This window comes from Carassius gibelio, chromosome B12 (genome assembly GCF_023724105.1).
Source record: "Carassius gibelio isolate Cgi1373 ecotype wild population from Czech Republic chromosome B12, carGib1.2-hapl.c, whole genome shotgun sequence".
Lineage (NCBI taxonomy): Eukaryota > Metazoa > Chordata > Actinopteri > Cypriniformes > Cyprinidae > Carassius > Carassius gibelio.
The window spans coordinates 133639-143935 of NC_068407.1; positions in this window are offsets into that span (position 1 = coordinate 133639).

The following is a 10297-nucleotide window of genomic DNA, read 5'->3' on the forward strand; positions in this document are numbered from 1 at the left end:
CAAATTTATCTACTTTGGAGAGCGTTTTCAAAAAGCTCAGTTTTCCTTGATTAAAAACGCCCTCTCAGTGTGGATGGGAGGCCAAAACGGAGAGAATAAGATGCATTTTCAAATGAAAACATATTAGTGGGGACAAGGCCAAAAACAACCATTGCACTCTCCTGCTCCCTTCACTGAGTTAATGCAAATCGAACACATAATATACAATCAACCTATCTGTAAACTGCTATCAGGAAATTATGTCTGTTATTTCAGAACATTTAATTTAGCAAATTTGTTACATTCTCATCAGTTTGTTGTTATAGTAACAAAGAAATGTGGAATTATATGAACACTAGTCATTCCTTTCATAGTAAAGAGAAGAGAAGAGCATAATAATTATCCGTCCTGAAACTAGAGATGAAATAAGATTTTTTTTTCTGTTAATTGACAATCTGCTTGGCCCTTAATGACATATCCTCAAATATCCATTTTTCAGGGTTTATTGAAGGCTTTTTAATATAACAGAATAAAATATGGCTGGATAAGTAGAGGAAAAGAGGCTTTGAAATCGCCAGATAGCTAATTAGACGTCTACGGCTTTAAGCAGGGTTGCTCTATGCCAATGCACATGTCTCTGAGACATAAGACTGCACAGGATTGTGGTGTGCCATCGTGGACTGCTTAGTCCCATCTCATGAATATGCTAATTTGTTCGGAGGCCACCCCTCCGAGTTCCAATACCTCTCTTTACATTTAAATTTCACGGCCTGTCAATGTCATCCACACTGACTAGTTTGACCTGTGCTGACGAAATGTCAAAACCCAAACATGTGGGATCTCCTGGCTGGGAGTTCAGAGCTGTGGCAAATCTCTGTGTGTGTTTTATTACCACAGGGATTCAATATGGCTTTTCTGTGGATTTACAGTACATGTGATGGTCAGTGTCACACTGCAACCTGTTTGTGATGACATGACATTCTGGCTTATCTACTCTTTATTTGTACAGAAGCAAATTCCATTACTGATTATGATACCTTGCATACAGGTTGTATTTTCTTTTTCTTTTCTTTTTTTCTTGGGTAATGTGTTGCAGCTTTGTGTGGTTGGGACGAGTTTATTGAAGCAAAACTCATAGATAATGGTTTGTTTATAGGGAGAATCGGACCTTAAAATAAAGTGTAAAGTAATGTGAATTTCATAGTGAAAATGGCTATTAAGAATATATTTGTTATTTTCTAATTCTCCTGTAGCCACATGACAACTTTATTGAAGGAAAATGCTGAAATTTAAGTCATTATTCACTAATAAAATGTTAATTCAAGAAATGCTACAACTGGTTTGTTTGAGTTATTGAGTTGAACTCCTCTTATAATTGTTTATTCTTATTTGTGAAATGGACCAACCAGTTCATAAATGAATTAAAAGTATTATTATTAATTATTATTAGTAAATGCGTCGCCCCTTTATATTAATTTAATTACTTAAATAGACTATAGCCTACAGCATAATAAGCGTTATGACCTCATACATAAAGCTTGCCACAAAGAACCGGTTAAAGTAATGATTATGAATGTGTTTAAATTAGCAAGGAGACATTTAATTGTTTAGTAATAAACAGGTGTTTTCTATGTCGCTGCTAAGATGAAGTTGACGATGTGGACTCGCCATGAACGCCAGAGAGAAATACACATTTCATATGGAATACATAATCAGATTACATAATCAGAGAGTAGACTATTTATTTTGATTTGAATATTTTCATTTAAAAGTAGACATTTCAAGTTTTCTTGTAAAATATTGCCCACCGAAAAGATTAAGACAGTACCTGACCCAAAATATCAACCAAGGTTTCTACAGCTTTTTTCTTAGCTATTTCAGAATCTGCAAAAATGACTGGGGCTAACTTGTTACTGCAGTCGGTAGAGCGATATGTGCGTGATGTATGGCATGATAAATGCACGTCACTTCTGCTGCCGAAACTTTGTCAGCCTGTGGGTCATTTGGTTTATTGAAAAACGATTGCACTGATTTGCATGTTTCTTGATGATGTGTTTTTTTTCTATGGTATTCACATGCCCCAATGCCGCTTCATGTCTTATTCTCCACCATGTCCCACAGAAAAACTGCTCTCTCTGCTTCGCCATCTACAGGTCTTAACCAAGAGTATGTTGTCCATCCACTTTTAAAAGTGCATCTTCTCTTTTTCGTGGCCACGGCTGCTTAACCTTGACCGAACAGCGAGCGCGCTTTCCAATTTGAGATTGTTGACAAATGTTGAGGAGGCGTCCATGCACCAGTCAACAGTTTGATTGCTGTACGACTCAGCCTATCGACTAACGCTTTTATTTCTCTCCTCTGAACTATTGGACATAAGTTAACACTACACCTATGGATGTATCTGTGCATTTATTAGGCAGGATCGAATGGAAAAGTGGGACAGATGCTCAATTTGCGTGAGGCGGGACAAAGGGTAAAATGTCTGTACAGTACAAAGTAAAGTGGGACAGGTGGTCACTCTATAATTGCGCCAGTTATTCAGCCAATAAAGTGTAGAGCTATGTATTTCAAAATTGTGTCTAGTACTATATAAATTACAAAGGTTTAATTGGCATCTTTATTTCAAACAACCTGACCGACCGCGACCCAAATATCATTAAAAATATTTTTGGATGACTCGTAACCGCGGTTGACCACAGGCACCCGCTCATTTTGGATCAAACCGCTTATCACTGACTAGTATAATAAATAGACGCATGAAGATTCTTCAAAATGTATAATTTTATGTTCGCCTGAAAATGTTTGGAATAACACGAGTTAGTGCCAAGAATTTAGCATTTTTATTCTTATTTTTTCAGTGCAAATAGCCATATCAGAGCCCTTTATGTAAAATCAGTTTACATTATTTATTTTCTGATGCACACAGATTACTCTCATGCCAAAACATCTTCCAGTTCCTCTCCACTCTGTCTTTTCCTTTCTCATTCTGCTCACACCAGACCGCTTGGTAAGACAACCTTGTTTTCTGAAACGATAGACCTCCAGGGCTGCAATTCTGAATTAAGTTTTTTTTTATATTTTTTTTTATTGATGATGTTTTCATTTCCTGTTTCATTCCTCCACATTTCCATGTGGTAAAACTCCAGGGTGAACCCGACAATAATAGAAGATGTGCTGTAATGTAATGTGTTTTTGCAATCAACACAATGATGATCACTCCTCCTGTCCAGCTGGAAATCTCTACTTCATCGAAAATCAATCACAAGGACACACGGGGCCAAGCATACTGATGAGGGTCGAACACCCCTCGTAAACTGTAGCCCAGGTAGTGCACAGAAATTACGGCAACACAGGGATGTTATGGTACCCCAGTATGGCAGATTGCGGAGTATTTTCCTCCTTTGAGAGACTTTATGTTCATAAAATTTTAATTTTTGCCTCTAATGTTATGCCTTACTTCATGAGAGGAGAATTATGTAGAAGCACGCAGCAATTCAAGGTGAAGAAAAAAATACTTTGGGTACAGGTAACATAAATGTTTTTTCACTTCACGTTGTTATCAACATCACAACCGTTCTCTCTGCGTGTGTGTGTGTTGTGCACGTGTGTTAAATATTGTTAATTTTAAAACGTGTGCCTTCCAACCTAACTCACAGGGCCAGATACTTAGCTCACATCCGGAAATTGGAAAATGAATTATAAAACTGAAAACAGAATGTTTCTTGCCTTCAAACATTTCCCCATAAAAACAGGAATGAAAGATTTACATTGGCACCTTAAAATGAAAACACAGAATTAGCATACTGTACTTTGTTTTGTGGAAATATCCCCAATGCTTATGCAATATCAAAATGCACTGGTAATGCTTAATCATTAATGCACCCATGTTTCTGACCGCACAGAAACTGCTTTTCTTCTCCTTTGATAATCTTCTGTAGGAAAATAACCAAGAATTGAATAATTTTCTGTCTCCTCATTAAGATGCTCATATTCTATAAAGCACATTTAGACAAGAAAAAAAATCAGTTACTGTTTTAATTTTATTTTTGTTGTGGCAAGGTAAGAAATTATTTTATAGTAATGTTTACCAAGTGTTTCAGACTTGATCCAATGAAACCGTGATCATGACTAAAAATATCCACAGCTCAGAGCACAATGTGGGAGTAAGTTATCGAGCTTTAAAATCACATGCATGCAGGGTGTGGAGTCTGGCTAATTATTGGCAGTGACTCTTGTTTCAGTTTTTACGACAGTTCCAAGCTGTGAAGTCTCTGATAATGTCCTCTGGTCTCATTTTCTACTGCTGAACAGAATAACTGTTAATTCTTCAGTTCCAGTGGTTAGGTCTTAGTGCACTGTAGGGGGTGGCAGACTGCTAACATAAATGCTCATCTATTCACCAAAATTACTTTTGTCATCTTGATCTCGTATTAGCGCTGAAAATGCAAGAGTTCATTTGGAACATGAAAAAGTTGAATGATTATACTGATGATGCGTTCTGACATGTCACCTGAATAACTTACACACGTTACACATCATATCTATTTATACTCGTACTTCATACTTGTATATATTTATTTATTGTACCTCTTTAAATAGATTCATTAAGATAATTATATGCACTGTGTAATAGTCAAATAAATTAATAAATTAAAACAAATAGATTGATTCAAAAATAAATAATCTGTGAAAGCCATTGTTAGAAACTATTATTTAAAGACCCACCAAATATTGACTGATAGATAACAACTGTTAATTAAGTAAAAAAAATGTTAAATTTTTTTTTTAATATTAAATTATTCTTCAGAGAGATAGTGTTGATTTTCTGGACAATCAACCTACATCCTTTTTTGACCATATTGCAGACAAACATCCCTCCTCCAACAAAAGATCTCAGGAGCATTTGGTCTCTATTATAGGGGTTTAAGCAGTGTCAGACACAGAGGCGCAGTATATGCAGTTTGTGACAGATCGGAGTCTCTGGAGAAGGCCATGTGGAAGGCACTATGGTTGTGTGCATCTGGGCTAGATTGGGGGCTGACAGAAACAGCTGTCTTGTGCTCATGAAACCTCCACGACTGGGAGCCAAAGCTGCCTATACATTTAATATGGCTTTTTGCCAGCATTCCAATCTGCCTCCAAAGTATCACCGCCACTCAGATGTTCAGTACGGTGTGCTCTGAGACATATGTACAGTTTGATATTGCAGGCTGATCACATACATTCTATTGATTGCCGTCTGCCATCGCATAAGGCCAGCTACTGTATGATGTGTTACTGTAGCTCTTCATTCAACAAAGTGGAAAAGGAGGCACGATGCAAAGAAGGCTGTTCCTTGACATTCCCAACCTCTTTTAAAAACCCAGCTCTCCCACAGAGCCAGACACCCTGTTGTCATGCCGGGGAGCGAGTTCAGTCAGGCATTTCAAAGGTTCAGTCTACCCTTGGCATTTGAGATTGAATAAACTATAGCTTATCCATCTAAAACAGCAGGTCGCTATCTCCCAGGAGTGCGACACAGAGTGCTAGAAGAGAAGCAGATAGTTAATCTTTCACCTTCTCTGGAAAAGAATGGAGGCCCATAACCCAATGTACCTACATGATATGTGGTCCGTCCCCCTTTGCGCCATATGTCGTCCACGAGTGTGAGGGTGGAAGAAACATTGCCAAGCAGCATCATCTCAAAGAAAGGGGAGAAGATTTCCCAGAGGGCAGCTTGGATGACATCCCGTGACCCACTTCTGACTTTTTTTTTTCTTTAGGTAACAAAAGTGTGATGTATGCAAGTAATTCTCAGGGTCCTGAACTCAACAACCTGCTCCAATGTGCAGTTTAATGAGTTTTTTTCACAATTGTCGGCTGTGGCTGAACGTGTCTTAACTTGTTTAGTGCCGTTATGGTCGATACATATGACAGGGGATTGGTTTACGGATGGGGGCTGTGGGCGGATTCATTCTTGATCTTGACTAATTCACAAGACTGTTTTATCAGTTCAAACACTCATAACCCCATGTGCACTCCCACCCAAAAGGACTGCATTGATGTTTTATTTCACAAAGAATGTAACTAGAGCTCAAAGTCTATTCTGCAGGCAGTGGAAGGTATGGCAAGAAGGTTTTTGCTAAAATAGGCCAATTTAGAGTGTTATTACACTGCTTGTGAGGCGAGTTTCATATTGATATTCCTCTTTTATTACAGTGCTTGCAAGACAGTGCTCTATTGATATTTCTCAAACATTATGATTTGAGATTTGTTCTGAAGTATTCATTTTCTACAATTAATTCGGCTCTGTTCAAGCTTTGTTTTGTCGATCATTTCAGTCTTGGGTTTTATTTCTTACTAGAATATCGATATGCACTTATGATGGACAGCATCACAATAGTGCACTTGCATGAATTACAGTATAGTGACGCACAAAATAATTCACAGAAAGCATACATAACTGCTGTGCTGTTATCTAGTTGTAATTTTCGTGAGCTTTATATTTTTTGAAGAAATGTATGTTTGAAAATAACCCATTCAACTGTTACTGTATTTGCGTACCCTTACAAAAAGTACACGTTATCATACTTGAAAAAAAAGAGCACTTATTATGAGAAATTATATACTTAAAAAAAAACTACTCACTGAATGTTAATGTTTTCATACACTGAATTAAAATGAAAATGTTTTGTAGTTTATATTTATAGTACATTTTGGAGTGTATTTTTGACCCACTGAAGTACATCTTTACATGTAATTTTATAATTACTATTTTATTATTCTTTGAAATATAGTTAAAATGCAACAGTACTGCTTTATGGTAAAGTAATAATAGATACTTAATATAATTTTCATTTGGAACTGATGTAATGTATTTAAATATTAGTTTATATATTTTGAATGACAAATGATAACTAAAATAAAACTATACTTCCAAGTTTGAACTTCAGTGCAAGTGCACATTCAATGCAATTAAGTATGCTTTTGTTTTTTGTTTTTTGTTTTTTACAATGGTACTGAAATTCATTTGGTTTTTCTATTATTATATTGACATGTGACTAAAACTAAAGTCATCTTCACTGTGACATGGCATCTTTTGTGCAGCTGATTCTGGTTACACTGAAAAAAGTAATAAGTAAATTTACTTAATTTTTATTTGGCAAGTTTTTGCACAAGCATTTTTCAAGTAAATTTAACACATTTGGAAATTAAGTAAATCTACTTAACTAAGTTAAGTAAAAAAAAATAAAATAATAATAACTACATTTTATTGAGTAAAATTGTATTAAATAATATTAAATTAATGCATTTAGCAGACACTTTTATCCAAAGCAACTTACATTATTCAGGCTAACAATTTTCACCTATCATGTGTTCCCGGGGAATCGAACCCCCAACCTTGTACTTGCTAATGCAATGTTCTACCTCTGACTACCACTGACTAGTCAGTTGTAGTAGTTCTTGTGTTTCTCTTTTCTTCAGTGATTCTGTTTGTTAACAGCAGCTGTTCATCACTAATTCTCAATCAGCACTTAGTTAATCACTTAATTACTTAAATGCAAAGTTTTAAAACTTACAGGGTTTAAATCAAGGCAATCTATTTACTCAAACGGTTTGAGTAAAGTTTACTTATCGGGTTTTACAGTGCTATTTCTTTTGTCTGTTTTCTTAATTGCAGAATATGTATCATGTTTAAAGGGTTTAAAGGGACAGAAGTGAGAGACTTATTTACCCTCATTTGATAAAACTGTTTTGAATAAAAAAATATATTTTACATTTAGAAATTTCTAGAATATCTGTTTCGTGTTTTTTGTTAGTGTAAAAACTTTTCCAAAATAAAAAAGTAAGTAAGTGAAATTTTCACTTATTTTTCACAAGGTCTTGAAGTGTTCCTGTAGCTCAGTGGTAGAACATTGCATTAGCAAGTGCAAGGTTGGGGGTTCGATTCCCCGGGAACACATGATAGGTGAAAATTGTTAGCCTGAATGCACTGTAAGTTGCTTTGGATAAAAGTGTCTGCTAAATGCATTAATTTAATATTATTTAATTAAATTTTACTCAATAAAATGTACTTATTATTATTTTATTTTTTTTACTTAACTTAGTTAAGTAGATTTAATTTCCAAATGTGTTAAATTTACTTGAAAAATGCTTGTGCAAAAACTTGCCAAATAAAAATTAAGTAAATTTACTTATTACTTTTTTCAGTGTACGAGACGCATAAAAAACAATGTTTGTTATTGTTGATGTCTCAACTGGCGACTGCAGGCAACATACACTTTAACTTGTGCGTAGTATTTTCATCACACAAAGTTACTGTTTGGTTTTCAGAGAACTTGAAATAGCAGCCGATTCATATGGACATTTTTGTCCTTTTTTGGTACCCATTTTCACTAAACTGTCATTGTGAGAGGGGAAAAGCAAGATTCTTGAAGTAAAACATTTGTGTATTGCTAAGGAAATTACTTAGCTGTTGGCTAAAAATAAACCTGTCATCAAAGAGCTCTTATGTGTTCTTGGCAGTTGCTTTATGGCTGCGGCAGCACATTGCAGGATCATTGATCAAGATGAGATTCATTGTCATTGTGAGCCATGTAACATTCATCAGTCCAAAGCCCAAATTCCAATTCATATGTCACATGAACATCTATTGACCCAGATTACCCCTGAGCACCGCTCCAACATGATTACACCCATAATTCCCCACTATTGATCATCCATCGATCTCAGGTAATGCTACCATTAGCCTCTTTCAATTAGACATTTAGTGATTAATTTCAATAATGAAAGCAGCAGACAGTGCATTGATGTAAAGCATATTGACTGTTCTTGCTCTCTCAGGACAGTGAGTCTCAGTGTCCTCCCATTATATTACATTTATTCATTCCAGCTTCTGCTTTATATTATTCACATCACCTGGGTTTGGAAAATTATAAGTGCTGCACATTCTACCCATTAAAAGATGCTTTATCTCCGAGAGATAATGTAGAGGCTTGTGAGTCACACACTCACAACAAAGAGAGAGACCCCGAGTTCACTCTCTTATCACGCAGGTGCTCCTAACGCAGCTAGCAGTATGGCACTCTGGGTAAAAGAACAGTCTCTAAAGCCCATCGAAGAATCAGATAATGACTCGCAAGCAGTTGTGGTATGCGTTGTTTGCTTCATTATTCATTAGGCCTGAACTCGTGAACCTTTTTGAGTTTATTAAATGTGAACAACCTAGCTGGAAGTTATCTAATATTGATATTGTTTCAAAAAGAAGTAAGAATGCAACATATAAAACTTCATCCAATCAGACTAGCAGTTTTGTGGTTTTATTTAGTTTATTCATTTGGGGACATTTTAATGCTTGTGTTGACAGTGAAGGGTTTATTTGTATTTTTTTTATATGGGAAAATTGGCTAAAAACACATTGTCCTATAAGTCTCTTCTTTATATGATTAGCGATATCAAGTATCAAATCATGTTCAGGGCTATAATGTCAACTACCGTATTTTTCCATAATTTTTTTTTGTATAAGTCGCATCAGTCCAAAAATACGTCATGACGAGGAAAAAAACATATACAAGTCACACCGGACTATAAGTCGCATTTATTTAGAGCCAAGAACTAAGAGAAAACATTACCGTCTATATATAGCGCGGCTGTAGACGGTAATGTTTTCTCTTGGTTCATTTCTCTCGGTTCATGTTAAATTAATTTTGATAAATAAGTCGCACCTGACTATAAGTCGCAGGACCAGCCAAACTATGAAAAAAAAAGTGCGACTTATAGTCCGGAAAATACGGTATTTTCACTATTTTCTAACTGTGACGTCAGCTAAGATATTGGCTTTGCAAAGGAAAAAAACCTTTGGATGGATCACAGACTCCCTGTTTTAATAGGAAATACATCAATACAGGGAAGGAAGGCATGACTGCTGAACTTTTTTGTTGAGTTACCAGCCTTTTTTTTTACTTAAAAATGAATATTTATGTATATTTTAATTCATCCCATTAGATGTATCATCTGGCAGTTTAAACATGTGGTTCGATTGTTTTTGCAAGCTTGGAAAATATAGGAAATGTTGTGGCTCAAAGAGCAGTGTTTTTTTTGGTGTGTTTCTCTGTAGAATTCCCTCAACCGCTCCTCTCTCCCACTCAAAACAGCCCCCGATACATAGTGCTGCCTCAAAAAAAACCCTCGGGCCAAGATTGGCAGTTCCTTGAAGAATGAACTCATCTGAACAGCAAGACAAATAAATAAATCAAATGTTAAAAAATGCAGACAAAGTCTAGGGTGCTGCAGAAACCGTCTTCACAGTTTCTAATTTCACAGTGACAAATGTGTTGTA